Below are 23159 nucleotides of genomic sequence, written 5' to 3'. Positions count from 1 at the left end.
ACAAAGTGAAAATACACCATTTAAACCTATTATTTGAAACACATTTGTGTGGGAGAACCCCATGACCACTGCTTGTTGGTTTTGTGGTCCCACATGAAGCTCATGCTCATTACAGGGACATATGGACGCACCCCAATTGAAAGAAATCAACAGCTGCCACTGTTTTGAAAAGTTCAAACTCGAGCCTCGAGCACGCCCTTTCAGGGGGATTCTGTTGTTAGTTAATTGGTGGTTGCTAGCCTATAATGGATATCTGAGTCTAGTGATCCGACTAGTGGACTGGTAGGTTTCCATCTACTCTCACCTTCTCAGCACTAAGAGGAAATCAAGGCACCGGAATGTCCTCCTTTGTCACTGAAATCTCCTGATCTTGGAATGTGAACTTTTGTGATGGGAATGTCCTTTTTTGTGAAGGAAAGGTCCTTGGATCTAGTAACGATTTGGGCGTGTCCATGAACTTCTGGCATGGTGTAAAACTTGGAGATGATCAGGTTATGTGTCATAATGTCCTAAATGTGGACACCCCATAATGTGACCATTTAAAATTGAAGAAATATCTACCTGCTCTACTTTGCTCTTAATGATTGCTTTTTTTTCTCTTTAAAAAAAAAATATTAAAAACGCTCTGATTCAAGCCCTTCACCTCCACACCTCACCCTCTCTGGCCTTCACATCTACACCCTCTTCCTCAAATGCCCATACCATGCCAACCCACCCCTTCCATTCATTCAGTAAATATATCCGAGACCTAGGGGAAGCCCCCTGTATATCACCGTGATCAACCCTTTATTCATACTGCGGCTTTCCCCTATAGCAACCCTAACCCAACCCCCGCCATTATCTTAACTTACAGTCACTGCTGTTTCCGCCATCCTCCCGCTTAGCTCTTTATTGTTGTACCGACCTACAATGCATCTGGTACGCCTCCACCAGGCAATGGGGAAAATGCAAATCATTTGTGCAAATCAACTTTCTTCCATTTACATTTAATGTATACATGTGTTTATTGGTGTAACTTTCCCTGCACAGTGCCTTGTATTTGATATTCGTTCCAATCCATTTTTACTCTTTCCTTCAACTTCTTGGTGCCTTATTGGCCATTTTCAATCTGATATGAAGTATGTTTGCTATTCTCTAATCAAACTTTCTGAATGGCATCTTTTTGAATGAACAAGATATAATCGATTTCATGCTCTCCCCTGTTTCCATCCGATTGTGCCTTGTAGTGAATTCGTGTTAGGATAGTGGAGCTCATCGGGCATCACCTGTTCCATAGGGATTCCCAATTTTGGTTTCAGTCGCCGCTGAGCTGCACGTCTGACACCTATGGCAGTGTGTTCCTCTAGCTCCACTGGATTGTGTAGTGGGTGACTGCAACACGTATTGTAAAACAACCTGGAAAAGTGATTTTGGCATTCGATCTCTGTTGCAGCAATAGTTTATTTTCTGAGTTAAACAGAAAAACACTGAATGCACGGTGCAATAAACCGTTGTTAATGTTTTCGTTCAGGTGACAGTTTTTCTTGGTATCGGCACCAATCTTCTTCTCAACTGCATCAATAAGAATGCACATTTCTGCCAGAAGCTGCACCTGCTGCTCATCAAGGTTATCGGTGTGTATGTCCGGCATGGCTGCAGTCCTTTTCACCCTTGGTTTGGGTTGCGATGCAGCAGGTTCTCTCCTGAGCATGCGCTGCACTGGCATCTTTTTATTGGGAGACATTTTGCTTGGATGCCTTCACAGAGCAGAGCAACCCGGTGGCACTGAAGGGTGACATTGTTGCCCCGTAGGCCTTAGAAGTGCTGGTGCGGTCGGGATGAACCACCGAAACATGGCAGCTATGAATTCAGCAGACCCAGGATGGGTCTAGTGTGCTGGGGGAGGCGGTTTGTAATTTACTTTCACTATGAAATGATTTGAGGGTGGATTGTTTAATCTGAAGTTACGAACTTGAAAAATCCTTTGGACTATCGTTGAGCCTGAAAGATCCCCTACCTTCCGTTCCTTAATCCATCCCCAAGGATGGGTTATAGCCTGTTACTTCCCTTCACTGGGGCCACAAAGAAGTCACGTGGCAGGTTCCAGTGTCTGCCATCACTCTGCGGATCAGTGCATCAGACAAGCACTTGCCTTCACTTATTCACCCACTATAAACTGGCCCTGTGGAAGGACCGGCTTCTGGAATCTTTATACAATCTTTACCTTACTTTGGAAACTAATCTTCGCAAAAGGTTTACTGTGCAAATATTCACTTAAATGCATTGTTGACTCTTAGATATTCTCAGTTCATAGTCCCGTCACTCTTACCTCTACGATGCCCCAGCTAATGGATGGCACCAGAGCAGTTGCCAGTTTACAAGCACAATCCACTGGTACCAAAAGATGGGTCCTTGCATGCCTAATCCATATGTGTAAGGTTTCGAATGTGGGGGCTCTGCTCAGAAATGTCAAGATGGACGCATGCTGAATCAGCGGGGCGGAATGTGATGAATGAAAAGGATTAACAAAGGAGGCAGAAAATCAGACCGTTCCTAAACACAGTCTGACGAAGGACACGCATGTGAAAGAGGGGGTCCAAGTAGAGATGGAATCAAAAGGGAAACTAAAGACGAGAAAAGACGTCTGCAACATGCCCAAAACCCACTTTATACGCTAACGGAGCATGAAGTGTGAACTGAAACACCTATGCTATGGGAATAGCTTGAATGATAGACCCCAAACCCCACTCACCTGATTGCAGAATGACTCTATGGAGTATGGAATTACATGATCTGGAAGTCACCGTGACTGTATGACAAATTTAAGAATAGCCAGGACCATATCCACGCTAGACTCTTGCCCTGACAAGGACCTGCCAGAGTGAATATTAAAGTGTTGTGTTAATTACCGAATTGTATCCCCTTGAAGAATTTCCAGTACACTCAGTGTGTTAGAATGAATGTTGTGGAATGAAACATGTTTGGATGAATGGTTTGTAATGAAAAAGGATGAGTGAGAATAAACTGAAATCTACACAAATGGTGATTTTTTGTATTCTTAAACATTGATGTTATGTTCTCTCCTAAAAACATAAGTACAGTTTGCTTGTATCAATAGTGAAACACGGAGAGAAACTCCAGATACAATTCTCAGTAATCGATCAATGTATTGTGACTAAATAGTCTTTTTTTAGATGGAATGTGTTTATAAGAGAAATAAAAGCTATATGTTTTGATAAATACAAAGCATCTGTTGTTGATTTAATACAGATAGCTAAATAGGATGGAGATCTAATATTAAACTCTAACCCAACAACCATTAGGTGACATTTTGAAAAGACATAGGACCATCCAAGCAGGTTGTGTGTAAGCAAGTTGAAGGAATCTTTCGAGGTATTGCTTGGATAGGTCCAGATAAATATCCCCTCTTGTCTCTACTTTATTTACTAGCAGAGACCATCAAGCCACAAGTCTTCAGAAGTCTAGTATGTGAGCTGCAGTGAGTGGCGTAATAATGTGGTCGTTATCAGTGCTTTGAGCATCTAGAGAGTAAGCAATGCATATTCAGAACCGCAAGATATTGCATCATTGATTACATAATTGTATTATTCCAGTACAAATATGCAGCATATATTTGTAATAATCATAGGTTGCTAAATAAATGTAGTGTGCCATTTACAATTCCCTTACTGTGCCGCTGGATTAAAAACAATCTCTCTCAAAATAGTTCCTTCAGGTAAATTATGTGTGGAGCTTTGTACCACTGGTGGTCACTGGATATCAGAAATGGACACAAATTTGGCGATATTACATATTATATACAAACATATATTTTGTGTCATTGTAAGCTAAATGGTCTGCATAATAGATTGTAATTATTGTTGTTAAGATGTCTTCCTCTGGTGTTTTTAAGATGAGAACAATACCTTTCCCTTTCTTTACCCAATGACGTACGTTTAATGAAGAAGGTGCATTTTCTCTTTCTTTCTGAAAGACTTTGACATGTAACGATCCTCTCAGAGCAAAACTCCTTGTTCAATTTTTCATTAGATTGAATTCATGAAATATTTGTCAACTTCAAAAAGCGCTCTGTGAAATGGGCGAATTGGTCTGCTGCGGAAGTGCCCTTTGCACAAAGGCTGCTTTGCCAGTGCTTGTAGAATATCAAACCAGTCTGACAAACTCTTTATAAGTGACCGGGAGATGGGTTTGGATTATGTGTTGTCCATCAGCATTTATTTTCATGAGTACTTTCCACAATATTTAAGTGGGATTAGTTGTCTATATAGGAAAGGCAGGATGCTGTTGCCATTTAACACACATCAGAATGCAGCCTCTTGAAATAGCTGTACAAATCTGCTATACTTTGTATGAAAACAACTAAATGAAATAAACACTAAATCTGACGTGAAACAATTCCAAACTAGCCTATATCTTAAACTAACCAGAACCAAATTAAGATAACCTAAAACTCAAGAAAAGCAAAATGAAATATTAGTTTTATCTCTAATTTCAATTTTGTTTAACTTAAGTAAATTGAGTTAAGAAAAAACCCAGGCTTAAATGCAGGTAAAACCCTAAAGTACAACAAAATTAAAATATCACTAAAGTTGAATTAAAACTACATTGAAACTAAACCAAGATAGAAGTGAACCAATATTAAAGAGTAACTTGTCCTAAACTAAACTGGAGGTCAGATTTAAGTAAAATGTCAGGGAAAATATACTAAAAACCTAAATCACCTGAATGAAAACTCATTGAAAACCAAAGTAAAACCAAACAAAACTAAGCTACAGCTGTAGCTAAACTAAATGTAAACTAAACTAAAACTGAAGTACAACAATCCAAACTAAAACGTATTTCAATCTAAATCAAAACGGAAACTGTACTAGGGCTGAATGAAACTAAAAATGAATTAACCAGAAAGTAAAGAAAAGTAAAACTTGTTGCACTAAAGCTAAAGTTAACCTAAAGTAAAACTGATGTCAACTTGAAAAGAAAAGTAAAATTACATTACACTAAACCTAAACTGAAGTAAAGCTAAACCTAAATTAAACTAAACTAACGTGACAGATGGACAAAATAATATGACTTGATGAGACTTTTGGTGTCCCTTCTTCTTGTTATAAACAGTTTCAGGTGTGGAAATGGATGCTTAGGTTCTCCGAAAACAAAACTAGAATACCTCTGCAGGATGTGATCTAAGCAAAAAGTGCCAGAATAGGACAAAGAAATTAAGTCTCACTGTTTTTCCTATAACGGGGATACTGGTCTCCCCCAGGTTCTCTAACTCTATTCCAGACTTGGGAATAAAGCGCTGAGCTAATTCTTGGCTGGAAATTTCCGTCTCTGGGATATAGCGTCCAATCACTACTTAGCTCTAACTCGGCGTTGGGGATTTAGGACAGAGGCTTCTTTGACACAGGCCTTCTTCACTGGAATATTGCACCCTGCCTATTTTCAATTCACACCAGAAGGACAGTGACCGTCAGTGCCTCCTGGTCCTGGTGTATCATTCCCCAGTTAACTGAAAGGGTTAGGGTGCCTGGTTCACGTTCCAATGGAGTTGTTATCTGGGCTCTGTCAGTTTCCCTTTGTATCTTTCTCTTTAGTGCATATAGTGGCCTTGTCACTTTTGGGTCAACCTAGGGATATAGTGCCCCTCCCATTGGGAAATATAAGGTGCCTTTCACACTAGATAGGATTACAGTTCAGTGGGCCAAAGGAGACCCCAAGCCCTGAGGTATTCCTCTGGGGATGTCCAGCACTGCCCAGTCTGTTATCCCAGGACTTTTAAGGTTCTCCACAGCTGGTCTCCACTGGCACAAAGACATCTCTGCAGTAGTCCTGGCAAGCGCTGGCTCCTACAGCAGCTCTCCTGACTGCCCACCTCTTCTACTGGACCCTGATGTCTGGGCTCTTTCCTTTGCATCTTCTTTCACTCTCCTTTTCTCAGCGATCTCTTTATCCTCCTTTTATAGCTGAAGCTCGTTTTTAATTTGTTCTCTCTGATTAGAGCTTTGTGCCTGAAAGGACGGACCTCTAATAAGATGCTAGCATACCCGTAAAGACAGGCCCAGATCTAAGCACCACAAACCAATCCGCCATCCCAGATTCACTCAACAAACCACCATAAACAATCAGATGCAGAGACCCACAACCCCTTATGCCAAGCACCTCAGACTGACCCACAATATCATGCTGTGCAGACAACCACCCGAGAAGAAACTTGCAAACCCGGACTGAACAAAGATGGCACCTGCTCCAGTTACCCACGTCAGCATCCACACCTGTGAGAACAACACGCCAGTTAAGGACGGGCAATAAATCCACCTAGGTTGTGTCAGTTTCCTGTGCCCTGGCTATAAAACGATACCAGGCATAGCAAGAACTCTGGATACCAATGTGCCACATTATAACGAAATCGCCACACCAGACCAATGTCCGATCCAGATGCTATCATTAATACTCTCCTATGACTGAAGATCTCACGTATCCCAATTCCCCCTCTTATCCCCAACTCACTGTCTCATACGTTCATTTCCTACCACCCTTCACTACTCGCAAAGTCCACCTTGAACACAGAAGTGATCTGCTTCAAATACCACATTTGCCTGGGGAGGATAGCTCAAGGGCAATGTGCTCGCCTTGGAAACAAGATGACGTGAAACAACACAGGTTCAATCCCCGGGTCCGCGCTTGGGTATTAAGCGCATTATAAATAACCAATTGCACATGAACCTTTAGGAAGCAATGTCACTGCTCACATCTCTGGTTCTATCACAACCACTCCATGCCAGCAGCTAACCCGGTCTTGCCGCACAGACGTCAAGTGATCGATCCTGATCTCTCCACTCCGGGTACAGCACATCACCAAGTGCCACAGCCACAAACCATATTGAATTATACCTGTACCCAGCACTCTCGTGCTTTTGGCCTGTACACCTCGACCCTACACGCAACGGGGCTGTAAAAATGGCAGAGGCGCACTATACAAGAACACGTTCCATTCGATTGCATACGTGCCTCCCAATTGGCTTGAAGGCCTTTTAGTTATTTGTTCCCTCTGTCACTGCTTCACCCGGGCCCTTCAAATGGCTAGTGGCTATGTTGGATTCAGATGAAAGTGCCTCCGTACCAGGTTCCCTGCTTTCCTCCCTCTCTTGGTTCCCTTGACCGGGCGCATCAGCAAATGTTTTCATTGAGATTGCCCAGCTCTGGTCTTCTGGGTTCTTCTCCAACTCTCTTCCTTCCGGCTAGAGGTGGACCTCAGCACTGGTGCGTGGACCCTCCGTTTACATTCTCTCTCCCTCTCTCCCCTCTAGTAGCGACAGTCGAGGCAACCCAAAAGGGGTTGTCCATTCTGGCAGAGTTTTTGACGCTCTTCTCTGCATTTGGCTGCGCTTCCTTGAGGCTTCTCGCTCCAGCGAAGGTGTCTTGTGAGGAATGACTCTGCCTTTGAGCCTTCCATTTAACACCCCACTTGGCATAAAGGGTTCGCCCCCAAGCCTCCATTCTCCAACTTGCACATAAGCACTAAGCCAGAGCTTGATGGATCAAAGGGTTCATCTGTGCTTGACATGACATCACTCGGATTGGTTTATAGACACTTAGATGAGGGGGGGTTTACAGAATCCCCAATGTAGCACCTCAGAAAGCTCACGGTTCTGGCCTATGGACGGTGGTAGGACAGCTACGCATGGCCAAGGAGGCCCATCACGGCCTAGTGGTGAAAACTGTGATGCAACTTCCTAATACAAAGCTAAAGCAGTGCATTGTGCACCAACACTGTCTAATGGTGAGGTTAGGGTCCCTTCCTCTATTATATATTGGGATATCTGATAACTAATTAAACTGTGAGGACCTAACCTAACCCGTATCTTTATGGAACTGACAGATAAAAGATGTACATTGTTACCCAACTCCATGGAACTGATTTTATCGACTGCAGAAGGAGGAAGGACTGGGTGCACTGGCCGGGATTCAAACCTGTGACCATGAAGTCATAAACACGCTCCTGCAGTGGATGCATTAGTCCACTGAGCCGCAGACCCAGATCCAAGGAGGAATATACGGCTTCATTTAGGAATGCCCCACTCATGACTGGTCACAACTAGACTAGAGCGTCAGGCTGAGCTAGTCAAGGCCTCTTAAGCCTGGATTCCTACATGCAGAGTGGGTGTGCATCTACACATCTGTATCCGAGGGATAGAGGTGATCTCACTTTTTTCCCCCGCTGACAGTTTCGTGAACTCATCTTGCCGATATACCTTTTAGTGACCTGCTGTCCCTGTATTTCTTTAAATAAGGCACATCCTTTTACCCGTCCTGCCCCACATGTACCTGCTGCAGCCTCTTCTCCACCAGGGCATATTGCATAGAGGGAGTGGAGGTTCTCGGCCAGTATGGAGGTCGTTCCGTCACTTCCTATGTCCGGCGCATCGCCCCTTGCCTCACTCACTGCTCCTCGTGCCTTGGAGCTGGGATATCCCTTATTTCCCCAAATCCATTTGGTTTCCACCTAGTTCCAACTCGTTCACGTGAGGCTGTTTCATTTCTTTCCAAGGTGCCCAAACCAAAGGGTGCCAGTAACACTTTGGGTTGTGACACAGTGGAAGAAGACAAGAACACTTGGGGAGGGTCATTTTGATTGCCCAGTGGTAAAACCGATAGTACAAGCAGGCATACGACACATTCGTCTGCAGTGGTCGGAGTGGGCAGGAGTGGTTGGGAACTGTGACCCCCACCTTTTAAATAAATACATTTTAAAAAGTTGTATTGTTCCTATACTTTTATTTTAAGAAAGACAACGTTCGGAATGGATTCCTTTTCAAATAAAACTGTAGGAAGAAGTTGAAACTTGCACTTACAGGGCACTGCACTGAACATTCCCTTAAACAGCAGGTGCATTTGTTTGGGGGTTCGTATTGCGCGGGGGAGTGGGGCGATGGGGTTTGTGGGGAGCAGAGGCTGGCAGCAGAGAACATAGTTCCTCTACTTCTTTTCGTACACTTGGACCACTGTTCGTCTGTTTTGATATCTGCTTTACTATTAGTGGGAATGTGCCTGTTCTTTGCAGGTGGCATGAGGGCAGAGAATGAGATTACCACGCCCCCTGTCTTTTCTACTCTGCCTGTTGGAGTGTTTTTCCGCCATTTCGTCAATTTCGTACTTGCAGAACTACTGGAATCTGCCTGCTTTTAGAGTCCATAGGAATCGACGGTAAATGCCTCCCGCTGTTGCGAACATGGCAAGAGGTTTTTACACTTTTTGCACTGTGAACTGCAAAACAAAGTATGCAGTACCGATTCCTCTTGGTTTACCATACTTGTGCACTTCATAGTGCAAAGCTGGAGAATCGCATGGAACTACACCTGGAAATCATCCACTCCGTACAATAACCACCTTTAGGAAAACGAGCTTCGGTCCACACAAATGAAGTCCAAAACCTGTATTATTCTCCTGGGATGGGTAGGATGAGTGATTAGGCCATGAGGAGGGAAGTGATAGCAGAACAGAAGGGCCAAAGTGGCTGTACTTGTGAAACTGTGAACCGGACAGGGAGGAACAAAATTTCAACGAGGGATGGGAGTGCCAGCGTCTCTGGACCAACCAGTGTGTGGCCTAGTAGGAGACCACAAGTTCGTCCTGTAAGTCTCCCTTTTTGCTGTAGCTTCAGGAATATGGGATTGGGGAAGTCCTACAGGATTTATGGGGCTGTCACCAAAACAAAGAGGGATATAACCTGGTCTAACAGTGTCCGAATGGAGGTCTAACAAACCAGTGTGAGGGCCTAATCTTTGAGGACCTGTTGTACATGTCCAATCTCAGATCCATATTGTAGAAAACAGATTTCTAGGAACCTGGCCCCCTGCTGATCCCAAACCACCATTCCAGGGATATGTGCGTGGCACCGAGCATGCTCTTGGGCTGCTTAGCAGGTCATATTTTGGCCCGAGGGTTGTCTCCTGGGTGTGTGGGATGTAGACTGCACACGTCTACCAGGTAGGAACTTGTTATTTTCCTTGCCTTAGCGGATATCCAAAACGGCTACTAGCAGCATCCCTGCGCCCTGCAGTGCACTTTTCAGACGGAAGTAGTTCTCAACCACCAGTCAGTGGGGGCACTCCAAGCTCGGACGCCAACATGAACATGGTAGCCTTTCTATTTATAGCCCACTGGCTCCACATCGTTTGCCACCCGTAGCTCCTATAATGCCTGATATTGGGTCTACGGATTAGTCGGGGTCCACAGGTTCAGCCTCCTCCCCATGGTTTTCCTCTTCCTTCCATATTTGTCTAATGTGATGTGTTTGCTAATTGAATGGGGAGGCCAAGAGATTAAAGGCAGCCACTGCCTGTTTGGTTCCTTGATCCTTCAGTGTGGATCTCCCCTCAGTGTGGCTGTGCTCATACGGCTTACGAGCTACCCGATCGCTGTCCTGTCTCTAGCTTGTCATGAGTGTGTGAAGTGAGGTTTAAGCAGGTTTCCAAGTCGCTGCCGGCTCTGAGGTCTACCCTGCATGCAAGCAGACTTGCAAGCCTCCCACTTGCTTCCTTGTAGAAACCAATGGCTGGCTTCGGGACACCCTTACGTTTTCCCAACACCTGATTTGTCACCTCCATCATGGTCCTACACATCAGGAAGAGATGGAGTATGGGGAATCCCCCTATGCCACTTCTAAGGGTGCCTTTCATATTGGGTGGCTTACCCCTGCCCTCAGTGTCCTTATCACCCTCAACTTATCCTTCTTAGGTGACTTTCTCACATTTGTTACCAAGCAATTGGAGTGAGTTAAGAGTTTGCATCTGCCTTTGTCTCTGATCCAAGGGTATTTAAATTCAAATATTAAAAAAGCCTTTCAAATTGGATTGTCCTCCCACAGCTGCTTCGGAAAAAAAAATGATCGTCATCTGCAGTATATGTAGCATGCGCAGCGCCCGTTGGCTTCAGTTTCGTTTTTCCGACGCAGCTTTTGCTTCGAGAGAAATTACGGTGCGCTTCTGTTTGTTACATAAAGAATGTCATGTCTTCACCGTCGACTTCATTGATGCCCAAGATATGTTTTAAGAAGTGTCAGGATTGCGGGTCGAAGTTCTCCATCACCGACCCCCATCGTGTTTGCCTGTGGTGCCTCGGCACGGAGCATCGTACAAAGGAGTGCAAATTCTGTCCCAAAAGAAACCTACTTCGGATGAGTCGAGAGAATCTCTTCATCGAAAAAGATCAAAGAAATCTCGATTGCGAAGTCGTTCATGCCATTATTAATCTTCTTCCAGGAAGTCGAAGAAAAGGTGTCAGAGGTCTCCTTCTTCCTCGATTGACTCCTCACCTGAGAGAATAACAGCAAAATGGAAAGAGTTTCGGAGGGAGATGAGGAAGATCTTCAAGAGCGAGCCCCCCACTCCCTCGAAAGATTGGAAGAAAGACATGTCCTGGTCGCTCTGCATAAAGACAACAAGGGAAAGTCTAAGGCTAAACCCAGTGCACCCTCAAGTTTGTGACACAAGCCTGACGAACATCGAGAGCCTTCGAAGCCTCAAAGAGTGATAAGGTGTCGAGGACCTATTGAGTCGAGAGTCCAGCCCTTCGAGGGTTTTGTCGAAGACCTCTTAGAAGAAAACAAAATCAGTTCCATCGAAGTTGGAGCCTTCGACACCCATATTGAAGCCATCAACGGCCAAGTAGAAGACTTCGACGTCATTGGCCTTGAGGCCTACTCCGAAGACTTTTTCAGAACCATTGAAGGCAACACAGGAGAAATCTTACAAACCCCTACCACAAAAATATTTCTTTAAATCTCTTTCTTCATTCTATGAAGAACATGAACCCTCTGATGATGATCAAACACCATTTGGTCTTCAATATGGCACTCCAAGTGTACCAGATGAGTTTATTTCAGAGGAATCTAGACTTTAAGATCTTTGACAAACTACAAACAGCCAGTGGAGTAGATAAATCTCCTGAGCTGGAATTTGTAAAGCCAGATCCTGTGGATCATGCTGACCTCTCATATAGACAACTGATGAGCAAGGTAGTAGAATACCTGGCATGGAGTAGACCTTCTCCTCCTTTTCAACAGGATGACTTGACTGACATATTAGACCAGAGTCCACAGAGGGATCCCATGTTGTCCTTCCATATTGCTTTGCAAAAGACACCAGACTCAATTTCTGCTGTTAATAAGAACTTTCCCAAGAAATATAGATGGTCAAGCAGTGACCCAGATTACTTGACCAAGCACCTGACTCCAGAAAGTTTGAAGATCCAAGCAGCCACCTCCACAAAACAATCTGCTTATCCTACCATTCCTACAGACAGGGATGATAAACAGGTGGACGCATCAGCATGTAAAGTATTTACTGCCGGTAGCATGGCCTTGAAATTGGCAAAGGCCTCTTCTGCCTTATCTAAGTTTTCACTCATACTGTGGGATTGCATAGCAATGGTGGCTGACCACATCCCTGAAGGGGCAGAGAGCAACGGCTTCCTGGCGATCATCAAGGATGGTAAGGAGGCAATGTGTGGTGCCTCGAGTCAGGTCCGTATAATGCATATAGTATTAGCAGATCTGTGACGACTAGCACCCTGCTATGCAGATTTGCATGGCTGAGGAAGTCTGGATTTGCACCGGACGTGCAATCTAGATGACTCCATATGCCTTTTGACTGCTCAAGACTGTTTGGTAGCAAGGCGGATGAAAGTCCGGAAAAGCTACAGACCTCAATAGTGGTGTCTAAATCTCTCAGCGCCGCTATTAGACAGCCTCAACATTCCTACTCCGGGACCTCATCTAGGAGGGGTAAGTCCTTTCATTTCTACTCCTCAATTGGAAGAGGGAGAGGACAAGCCAGTCATAGAGGACAAAGAAGTTTCCCTCATGGTGGACAAGGGAGAGGTTCTAAATTAGCCCAAGCAGCGGCAGCTGTGTTCTCAGCCCCTGCTTCAGCCACCTCAATACCTCTCCAACGCCTTGATCCACAAGATCCCAGTGGAGGTAGGCTCTCCCAGCATCTGCAAGAGTGGCGAAACATTACTTCAGATGCTTGGGCACTGGAAACGGTAGCCCAGGGTTACTGCCTTCCTTTTCTAAAAAGGCCCCAGGATCATCCACCGGGGAAGAGCTCATTGGAAATTCCAGATCTGCTCCTTATGCAGGACATTTTTATCATGCTAGAGAAAGGTGAAAAATAACCAGTACCTGCAGCAGAGGGGAACTAGGGTTGGTACTCCCTGTATTTTCTAATCCCAAAACGTATGGCAGATTGAGACCCATCTTGGACTTAAGAAACTTGAACAAGTTCCTCAGGAAGGACAAGTTCAAGATGGTCAAACTTTCTCAGATCCTTCAGGCCCGCCAACTCCAAGACTGGATGGTATCATTGGACCTTCAGGATGCTTATTTTCATGTGCCTATCCATCAAAAGCACAGAGTACCTGAGGTTTGCAGTTGGCGGTTCTCATTTTCAGTTTCGAGTTCTGCCATTCGGGCTGACCTCCGCCCCAAGGGTTTTCACTAAGTTGATGGCGGTGGTGGCAGCAAGTCTCAGGAGAGGTGGGATTCTTGTCTACCCCTACCTGGACGATTGGCTGACCACGGCTCATTCTCCAGAGCAGGCCCACTCTCTCCACAAACTGGGCTTCTCCCTCAAATACAAGAAGTCAAATATGATACCATCTCAAGGACTCCAATTTATCGGAGCAGTCCTGGATGCCCCCTCCGAAAAGCCTTGCCACCCGAGGTGAGGGCTCAACACGTTCTACAGATGGTAACCAAATTTCAGAGTGCCTAGAGTCTTCTGGCCTTTGATTTCTTGAGGTTGCTTGGCCTCATGGCATCTGGCATTTTCCTGGTGCCAGAGGCTCGCCTGAGAACGAGATCGGGTCTCAAGACTCAATGGTCCCAATTCTCAGGCAGGATGTCAGACCTCCTTCATGTTCTGAGCAGAGTCACACAGGACCTTCTGTGGTGGGCCTGCGATGACAACATTCTGAAAGGAGAACCCTTTTGGCAACCATGGCTGGAGATAACAGTAGTGACAGATGCCTCACTCAAGGGATGGGGAGGCTATACCAACAATCTGACAATCAGCGGTCGTTGGTGTCCGTCAGAGTCCAAACTACATATCAGTCTTCTGGAGTTGAGGGTAATCGGACTAGCGCTGAAGGTCTTTCTGCCCTCTGTACAGGGAAAGAATGTCCTCCTAATGTTTGGCAACACAGTGGTCATGTACTACCTCAACAAGAGAGGAGGTGTAGGATCACTACCACTGTGCAGAGAGGCAAAGCAGCTTTAGTACTGGGCAATTCAAGAAGGAATCTAGCTATCGGCAGTGCACCTAGCCAGAGAGGGCACCAGCTCAGGAAGTCCTTCAAGAGATCTTCACCCTTTGGGGAACCCCTCAAGTGGATCTCTTTGCAACAAGTATCATCTGGAAGTGTGTGCTATTAGGCTCCAGGGAATTTCCCCCAAGAGGAGCTCTAGGAGACGCATTCGTTATGGATTGGGAGTTTCCACTTCTCTACGCGTTTCCTCCCGTCCCCGTCATTCCTCACGTGATCAGGAGGTTGAGAAAGTTTGGGAAATCCATGAGCCTAATTGGCCAGGTTTGGGCCAGGAGGACGTGGTACCCAGACCTTCTGGACATGTCCATCTGCTCTCCGATACGTCTTCCACAAAGAGAGCACCTTCTCTCGCGAGAGGAGGGTCAGGTTCTCTATCCAGAGGTCAAAACAGTCAGCCTTCACGCATAGTTTCTTTGAGGCTCGGGTACAAGGATTGGGACCTCCTGGAAGACGTAATGGAGATTTTGCTTTCGCCAGAAGGCCAACAACAAAATCCTTATACCTAGTGCTCAAGTCAAGGGTAAACGTGGGGGGGACAGAGTCCACCCACTTCATTCAGAGGGTGGTCTCCGTCCCCCCAGCTAAAATGAGAAACATTGAATTTCCCCTTTGAATTTTGGTACTGCAAGTCCCAGGGAAAACATTTGTATTGGTTCTTGGAGTTTAAAACATGAACACCTTTTAATGTATGGAAAAACACTATTAGAATTAAATATCCTCCCTTGGTTTTGTGTGGGCGCTGATGTTATCAAAAGCAAATGCCATTCGTCCTGTGCAATTTGGGTGGTTATGCAAACCCAATTTAATGAAATGGGCATATTTCACCTTGATATGATAATTTCTGGCGACATCATATCCCATTGTGTTTGTTGATGAGTCCCCCCACTTTAATTTTTGGGACTTGACCCTTGTCATTGGGACAAGTTAAGTAGCTGGTGTAGGGATAATAATGTGGATTAATTTCAGTGTGATACACCCACAGTGTTATCTTTTCTACTACATTTACCAAACTAGGGGCTCCAGAGCACAACAATAAAAAAGTTATCTGGCAGTGCTTTCGATTTTAAAGCGCTCATCAGAGGAAACCTCATACTTTAAGATCCCTTTAATAATTCAGTTTCTTAAAGGACGCACTAATGTGTTTCCTCCTACTCCTTTTCAGATACCCGTTTGGGATTTAAATCTTGTATTAGAATTCTTAACGTGCATTCCTTTTGAACCCATGCATTCATGTCTTTTGAGACTATTGACACTAAAAACTATTTCACTAGTCGCAATCACATCTGCCTGCACGGTGAGCAAATTGCAAGCACAGTCTTGTAAACCTCCATATACTGTCTTCCATAAGGATAAGGTTATTCTTAAAGTAAGACCTTCTTTTCTGCAAAAAATAGTCTCTGACTTTTATTTGTCCCAAAAGATAGTTTTACCAACTTTCTATCACCCTCCTCATCTTGGAAAGGAGGAGAAGAGGTCACATAGACTGGACCCAGGGAGGGCTCTCGGTTTTTATATCTCGTGAATGTCTAAAATTCATGAGGACTGCCAATTATTCATCGGATATACAGGTCATAATTTGGGGTTAGCTATAACAAAACAGACTATTTCCAGATGGATTATTATGACTATTCAAGAATGCTATAGACTGGCTGGTAAAGATCCCCCAGAGGGACTAAGAGCTCAGTCAACCAGGGGCATGGCTTCTTCTTTGAGGAGTACCTATTGGAGAAATGTGTGCCGCAGTTACATGGTGTACCGTACACACCTTTGTGACACATTACTCCCAGGACACTTCTTCCACACAAGAGGGAGCTTTCGGGAAAGCTGTCCTGCACTCTGTCCATGATAAATGTTAAAGACAGATCTCAATTATTTTCCCACCTCCAAGACTATTACTGCTTTGCAAAACAAAGGGGGTTGTGGGAGTCTCTCTACCAGCACGAACACAGCCCATTGACCTGTTCTTGGGTGGATGGCCCCTGGAAGAGTCTCAACCAAGTCTTTAGCTCACTGTCCCTTTCACAGAGAAGAAATATCCCTGCATATCACTCTTTGTCCTGCCCATTATAGCTACAAAACCATTATATTAAAAAAAGACAGTCACAATGGGGGCACGGATGGGGTGGTGTTCAAACAGTTAGGATGCATGCTGAGCAGTCGAAAATGCTAGGCAATTGTCCTCTGATCAAGAGTACCAAGAGCAATCCCATACTCGTGTTTCAGCCTTGTTGGGCATCATAGTGAGGTGGAGCTGTGCCTCTCTGAGAACAATGAGCAAGGGGTCCACGTCTGGATTCCCCTGGTAACTTAGGTTGAGACCCAAAGTTAATTTATGCAAAACAAAGGGGGTTCTGGGAGTCTACCAGCACGAACACAGCCCATTGACCTGTTCTCGGGTGGATGGCCCTTGGGAGCATTTTGGTGCTGGACTGCCCCTGGGCAGGACAAAGACTGATATGTGGGGATATTTCTCCTCTGTGAAAGGGAAAGTGAGCCAAAGAGTTGGTTGAGACTCTCCCGAGGGCCATCCACCCAAGAACAGGTCAAAGGTCTGTGTTCGTGCTGGTAGAGAGACTCCCAGAACCCCATTTGTTTTGCCTATTACTGCTTTGGGAGGCTTTCAAAGATGAGGAATATGTGGGAGGACACAATCCATTCAAAGAAGAAGTTACTTACCCCTGGTAATGTTCTTTCGATTGGATGTTCTTCCCACGTATTCCTTATCGCCTCTCCCAACCTACCCTGCTGCAGAAAGTATGTGTTTTACACTCTGCGCTCTCTCAGAAGTCTTCTAAGGCTAGGCACTTGTAATGCTTCTAAACATGGAGAAAAAAAGAACTGAAGCCAACAGGCGCTGTGCGTGCTACATATACTGTGGATGACATCGACCATCAGACACAGGCCTTCAGGGGACATCGAGTCATTGACGCTACTGCACAGCGCCCTCTGTTGAGAAACTTTTCCGAAGAAGCTGAAGCTGGAAGATAATTATCAAAGATGAGGAATATTTAGGAGGAACATTAAATCGTAAGAACGCTACCAGGGCTAAGTAACTTTTTCTTCTTTCCCAGGTACACCCATAAAGCATGAAGTACAACGGCTGTACTCTTTCAGGTGCTTTAGCAGAAGCTTCTTTCCCAGCCGCACCCATAGAGCATGAAGTACAACGGCTGTACTCTTTCAGGTGCTTTAGCAGAAGCTTCTTTCCCAGCCGCACCCATAGAGCATGAAGTACGATGGCTGTACTCTTTCAGGTGCTTAAGCAGGAGCTTCTTTCTCAGCCGCACCTATAGAGCAGGAAGTACGACGGCTGAACTCTTTCAGGTGCTTAAGCAGGAGCTTCTTTATCAGCCGCACCCATAGAGCATGAAGTACTATGGCTGAACTCTTTCAGGTGCTTAAGCAGAAGTTCCTTTACCAGCCGCACCCATAGAGCAGGAGGTACGATGGCTGAACTCTTTCAGCTGCTTAAGCAGAAGCTTCTTTACCAGCCGCACCCATAGAGCATGAAGTACGATGGCTGTACTCTTTCAGGTGCTTAAGCAGGCGCCTCTTTCCCAGCCAGACACACCCATAGAGCATGAAGTACGACGGCTGTACTCTTTCAGGTGCTTAAGCAGAAGTTTCTTTACCAGCTGCACCCGTAGAGCATGAAGTACGATTGTTGTACTCTTTCAGGTGCTTAAGCAGAAGCTTATTTCCCAGCCGCATCAATAGAGCATGAAGTACAATGGCTGTACTCTTCTGGTGCTTAAGCAGAAGCTTCTTTCCCAGCTGCACCCGTAGAGCATGAAGTACGATGGCTGTACTCTTCTGGTGCTTAAGCAGAAGCTTCTTTCCCAGCCGCACCCATAGAGCATGAAGTACGATTGTTGTACTCTTTCAGGTGCTTAAGCAGAAGCTTATTTCCCAGCCGCATCAATAGAGCATGAAGTACAATGGCTGTACTCTTTCAGGTGCTTGGGCAGAAGCTTCTTTACCAGCTGCATCAATAGAGCATGAAGTACGACGGCTGTACTCTTTCAGGTGCTTAAGCAGGCACCTCTTTCCCAACCAGACACACCCATAGAGCATGAAGTACGACGGCTGTACTCTTTCAGGTGCTTAAGCAGAAGTTTCTTTACCAGCTGCACCCGTAGAGCATGAAGTACGATTGTTGTACTCTTTCAGGTGCTTAAGCAGAAGCTTATTTCCCAGCCGCATCAATAGAGCATGAAGTACAATGGCTGTACTCTTCTGGTGCTTAAGCAGAAGCTTCTTTCCCAGCTGCACCCGTAGAGCATGAAGTACGATGGCTGTACTCTTCTGGTGCTTAAGCAGAAGCTTATTTCCCAGCCGCATCAATAGAGCATGAAGTACAATGGCTGTACTCTTTCAGGTGCTTAAGCAGAAGCTTCTTTACCAGCTGCATCAATAGAGCATGAAGTACGACGGCTGTACTCTTTCAGGTGCTTCAGCAGAAGGTTCTTTCCCAGCCGCACCCATACAGCATGAAGGACGACGGCTGTACTTGTTCAGGTGCTTAAGCAGGCGCCTCTTTCCCAGCCAGACACACCCATAGAGCATGAAGTACGATGGCTGTACTCTTTCAGGTGCTTAAGCAGAAGCTTCTTTCCCAGCCACATCAATAGAGCATGAAGTACGATGGGTGTACTCTTTCAGGTGCTTAAGCAAAAGCTTCTTTACCAGCTGTACCCGTAGAGCATGAGGTACGATGGATGAACTCTTTCAGGTGCTTAAGCAGAAGCTTCTTTCCCAGCTGCACCCATAGAGCATGAAGTACGACGGCTGTACTGTTTCAGGTGCTTAAGCAGAAGCTTCTTTACCAGCTGCACCCGTAGAGCATGAGGTACGATGGATGAACTCTTTCAGGTGCTTAAGCAGAAGCTTCTTTCCCAGCTGCGCCCAAACACGTTCTGAAGCTAAAACAGAAGCTTGATGTGATCAGAAAATCACAATTCTCCTAACTTGTTTTTATTAAAGAAAAATATAGCTCACAATGAATGGGGCTCTTTTTTTCAATTGTCAGCTCGCCACCAAACGTAATGGCCCCTTTTTGAATGTCTGCTCTAGCATTATCCAGCGCCACTATGGGGACCTGCCGATCTCTACTACTCCAATGTGCATATTAACCTGAATGCCCACATTTTCCATGGCAAGCAAGAGGAAATATTTCGGCACACATCTACATTGTGTGGCATTATTCGTATAGGTTATATGTAGCACTGAATTGCATTTCGAGTGCCCTTATTGTGCTTCTGGATTGGAAACCATCCCTCTCCAAGGGAGCTCCTTCATCTAAAAGATGTGGGGGGCATGGTGTCACTGGGGCTGATGGCACTAGATATAAACTAACACAGGTTCCCCGATCAGACTAATTATAATAAGTGGCAGATGGGTAAAATACTACATGCTGTGCCTTTTTAGTGTCATTTCAGAAATGTGGTAGATATTCAAAATGACCAATTTTGTGCTTGTTTGTTGCAGGCGCAAAACCACTATGAGCTGGTTGGTGTAACTGAAGGATCTTGATTGCTACCTTAGGATAACAGTACTCAAGCTAGCAGCTCATTCCTAGCCAGGGGGCCACTGCTCTGTCCTTTGCATTTTCTTTGGCTTGTCTTCATTTTCTGCCCACCTTTGATACACCTGGACTGCTTCAGGACTTAATCTATGGAGGACCATATTCACAGGGCCACAGTGACGGGTTTCCTAGGTGGCGGAACTCGCGTCCGGGGGTCCCATGTGAAGAAGTACACTTACAGGCTTTAGAGGTGGAGAAACTCGTATCCAGGGTCTGTATGCGGGGAAACGCGCTCAGCTGGTTCTCTTATCGAGGGCTGGCACACTCGGAGTGTTCACTTTCACACAGTTGTTTATCGAGGATCACACTGACCGGTGTCTTTTCTGGAGAACCTCATATAGGACAGCTCCTGCACAAATGATCAATTTATTGAAAACCTCACTCGGAGTCAGTCTATGGAGGATGGTGGTGATGTGGGACAAATCTAAATGACCACACACACAAGGTTCGGTTAAATTGCCACATTCATAGAACTGGCAGACCATATCGGGGTCATTAACGAGGGCACCACGCTCACAGATGCAATGACGGAACTTCATCCTGCCATAGTTCGTTTGTTGCCACCAGTCATAGAAGGAATTCATGGAGGAGCACACTTGCACATTTTGGGGCCACACTCCTTTAGAAAGAAGTATTCCGATAGTGTTCTTTGTAGAGGGTCACATTACCAAGGTTCACTTGTGGAGAACGACAGCCACTGTGTTCACTTAAAGAGGACCAGGCTCACAGGGTCTTTTACTATAAGAACAGACGGTCAAGAATCCTTTAGAGATGACCACAGACAAGGGCTTCATTTGTGATGGACGGCACTCATAGGTCTCATCTAAGGAAGACCACACTCGCCGCATCACTATGGGTTATCCTGCTGGTCTGGGGCCCTTTGTGTTGGATTACTACACTCACAGCATCATTATGGGTTATCCTGTTGGTCTGGGTCCCTTTGTGTTGGATTACTACACTCGCCGCATCACTATGGGTTATCCTGCTGGTCTGGGGCCCTTTGTGTTGGATTACTACACTCGCAGCATCATTATGGGTTATCCTGCTGGTCTGGGTCCCTATGTGTTGGATTAATACACTCGCAGCATCATTATGGGTTATCCTGCTGGTCTGGGGCCCTTTGTGTTGGATTACTACACTCGCCGCATCACTATGGGTTATCCTGCTGGTCTGGGGCCCTTTGTGTTGGATTACTACACTCGCCGCATCACTATGGGTTATCCTGCTGGTCGGGGGCCCTTTGTGTTGGATTACTACACTCGCCGCATCACTATGGGTTATCCTGCTGGTCTGGGGCCCTTTGTGTTGGATTACTACACTCGCCGCATCACTATGGGTTATCCTGCTGGTCTGGGGCCCTTTGTGTTGGCTTACTACACTCGCCGCATCACTATGGGTTATCCTGCTGGTCTGGGGCCCTTTGTGTTGGATTACTCTGAGTGCCTTCCTTTATGGAGAGCCACACTCGCAGGGTTCCTCTATGTAGGACCACGCCCATCGGTTTATTCATGGAGGGCAACACTTAGTTTTAGACACTGTTCAAGTAGGCAGTGGCATGAGCGTTCGAAACATATGGTGGTGGTGAGGCATGCTGGGGCTGGCTTAGGATTGACACGGAAGACGATAGCACGGTAGAGACGGCTGTGAGCAGGAGGAAATGGATGAGGTTACAGAATTGTTTTTGAGGCATGCGCAGGCTGAGAGTATGAAGTGAACGTCTAGAAATCGGTGTTCCAATAGAGAAAACAAATGGATGGAGACAGGGCAGGCCTTGATAGGCGATGATGGTGCGCAATGTATGTGCAAGTAAGGCTTTGCTATGAGATGATGGTGCAATGTTTGAGCAGATAAGGCTTTGCTAGATGATGGGGAAATGTATGAGCAAGTAAGGCTTTTCTGAGAGATGATGGGGCAATGTATGAGCAAGTAAGGCTTTGCTGGGAGATGATAGGGCAATGTATGAGCAAGTAAGGCTTTTCTGGGAAATGATGGTGCAATGTATGTGCAAGTAAGGCTTTGCTAGATGATGGGGCAACATATGAGCAAGTAAGGCTTTGCTGGCAGATGATGGTGCAATGTATGAGCAAGTAAGGCTTTTCTGGGAGATGATGGGGCAATGTATGAGCAAGTAAGGCTTTGCTGTGAGATGATGGGGCAATGTATGAGCAAGTAAGGCTTTTCTGGGAGATGATGGGGCAATGTATGAGCAAGTAAGGCTTTTCTGGGAGATGATGGGGCAATGTATGAGCAAGTAAGGCTTTTCTGGGAGATGATGGGGCAATGTATGAGCAAGTACTGGGATGGAGAATGGAAGAGCATTTGGAGAGAATGATGTAAGAATCAATAGGAAGAGGAACAGTGCCAGCTTGTGAATGAAGCCTACTCCTCTCTCTGATTCAGAGTTTGAGAAGCCGATAGAGGGAGAGTCTGATCAATGGAGATGCTCCAGGTTCAGACCCAAGCTTTGTTATACATAACGTATTGTAATTGGCTATAAAACAAAAAAGGTGGTAGAGATGTGCTATTGTTTTGGAATTTAACAACACTACTGGAGTTTGCAGCTGGTAAAGAGGGGTCTGGGATTGTCACTCCCTGGCAGTGGTGTACAAGCGGACTCTAGAACTCTTCTATTTCCGGGTTATTGACCCTCGGATCAATGATTCAAACCGCTAAGTGTTCTTTGGTAATGTGTGTTTCCATGTGTCTACCTTATTTGTCTTGTCTATGCAATAGATTCCCACACCCACCCTCTTCCTTAGCAAACCCGTTGCAGCTCAAGTACACTTGTTGGTGCTGGTCAGCCGGGGGTCTGGGTGGTTACTGTCCTGGTCTTGTTTTCAATACTACGGAGCACCTGAGGAAGAACAATATGTTAATTGTCTGTGGCAGCACTTTCAGTGCATTCCTTCCCATGTCAACTGGTCTAGGAACTGCACGGGTTGGGTGGACTTCTCCAGCATGGGGTCTGGCATGGATTCACATGCTCATGAATATTTTCCTTCGTCAGGCTGGCAATCCTCGGTAAAGAAAAAATCAGTTTCAGTTTCGTTTCTGAACTGTTTTTCTACTAACAACCAATCACTGGTCTCTGGGTCATACTGCCCCCAGCCAAGGACTGGCCTATACCTAAGCTCCTCCTCTGGCAGCCATCTTCAGATTTTTACTGCACGTTCAAGTGTTGGGAGTCCAGTCCTCGTGCTATAGCTATCGAGCTTCTACTGCGTATTGCCTTTTTTTCAGGTTCTCTATA

At 45.5% G+C, this 23159-nt stretch overlaps 1 protein-coding gene and 1 pseudogene across 1 annotated transcript in view; one reads left to right on the top strand and one right to left on the bottom strand.

Annotated features, from left to right (window-relative positions):
• The window catches only part of RSPH14 (radial spoke head 14 homolog), an 832917-nt gene that overhangs the window by 149379 nt on the left and 660379 nt on the right, over window positions 1-23159 (top strand). The window lies entirely within an intron of this gene.
• On the bottom strand, window positions 1066-1675 carry LOC138492579 (isopentenyl-diphosphate Delta-isomerase 1-like; annotated as a pseudogene).

This window comes from Ambystoma mexicanum, chromosome 10 (genome assembly GCF_040938575.1).
Source record: "Ambystoma mexicanum isolate Mex_15411 chromosome 10, UKY_AmexF1_1, whole genome shotgun sequence".
Taxonomy (NCBI): Eukaryota; Metazoa; Chordata; class Amphibia; order Caudata; family Ambystomatidae; genus Ambystoma; species Ambystoma mexicanum.
The sequence above is the reverse complement of the archived record's forward strand: the minus strand, read 5'-3'. Positions and strand labels throughout refer to the sequence as shown.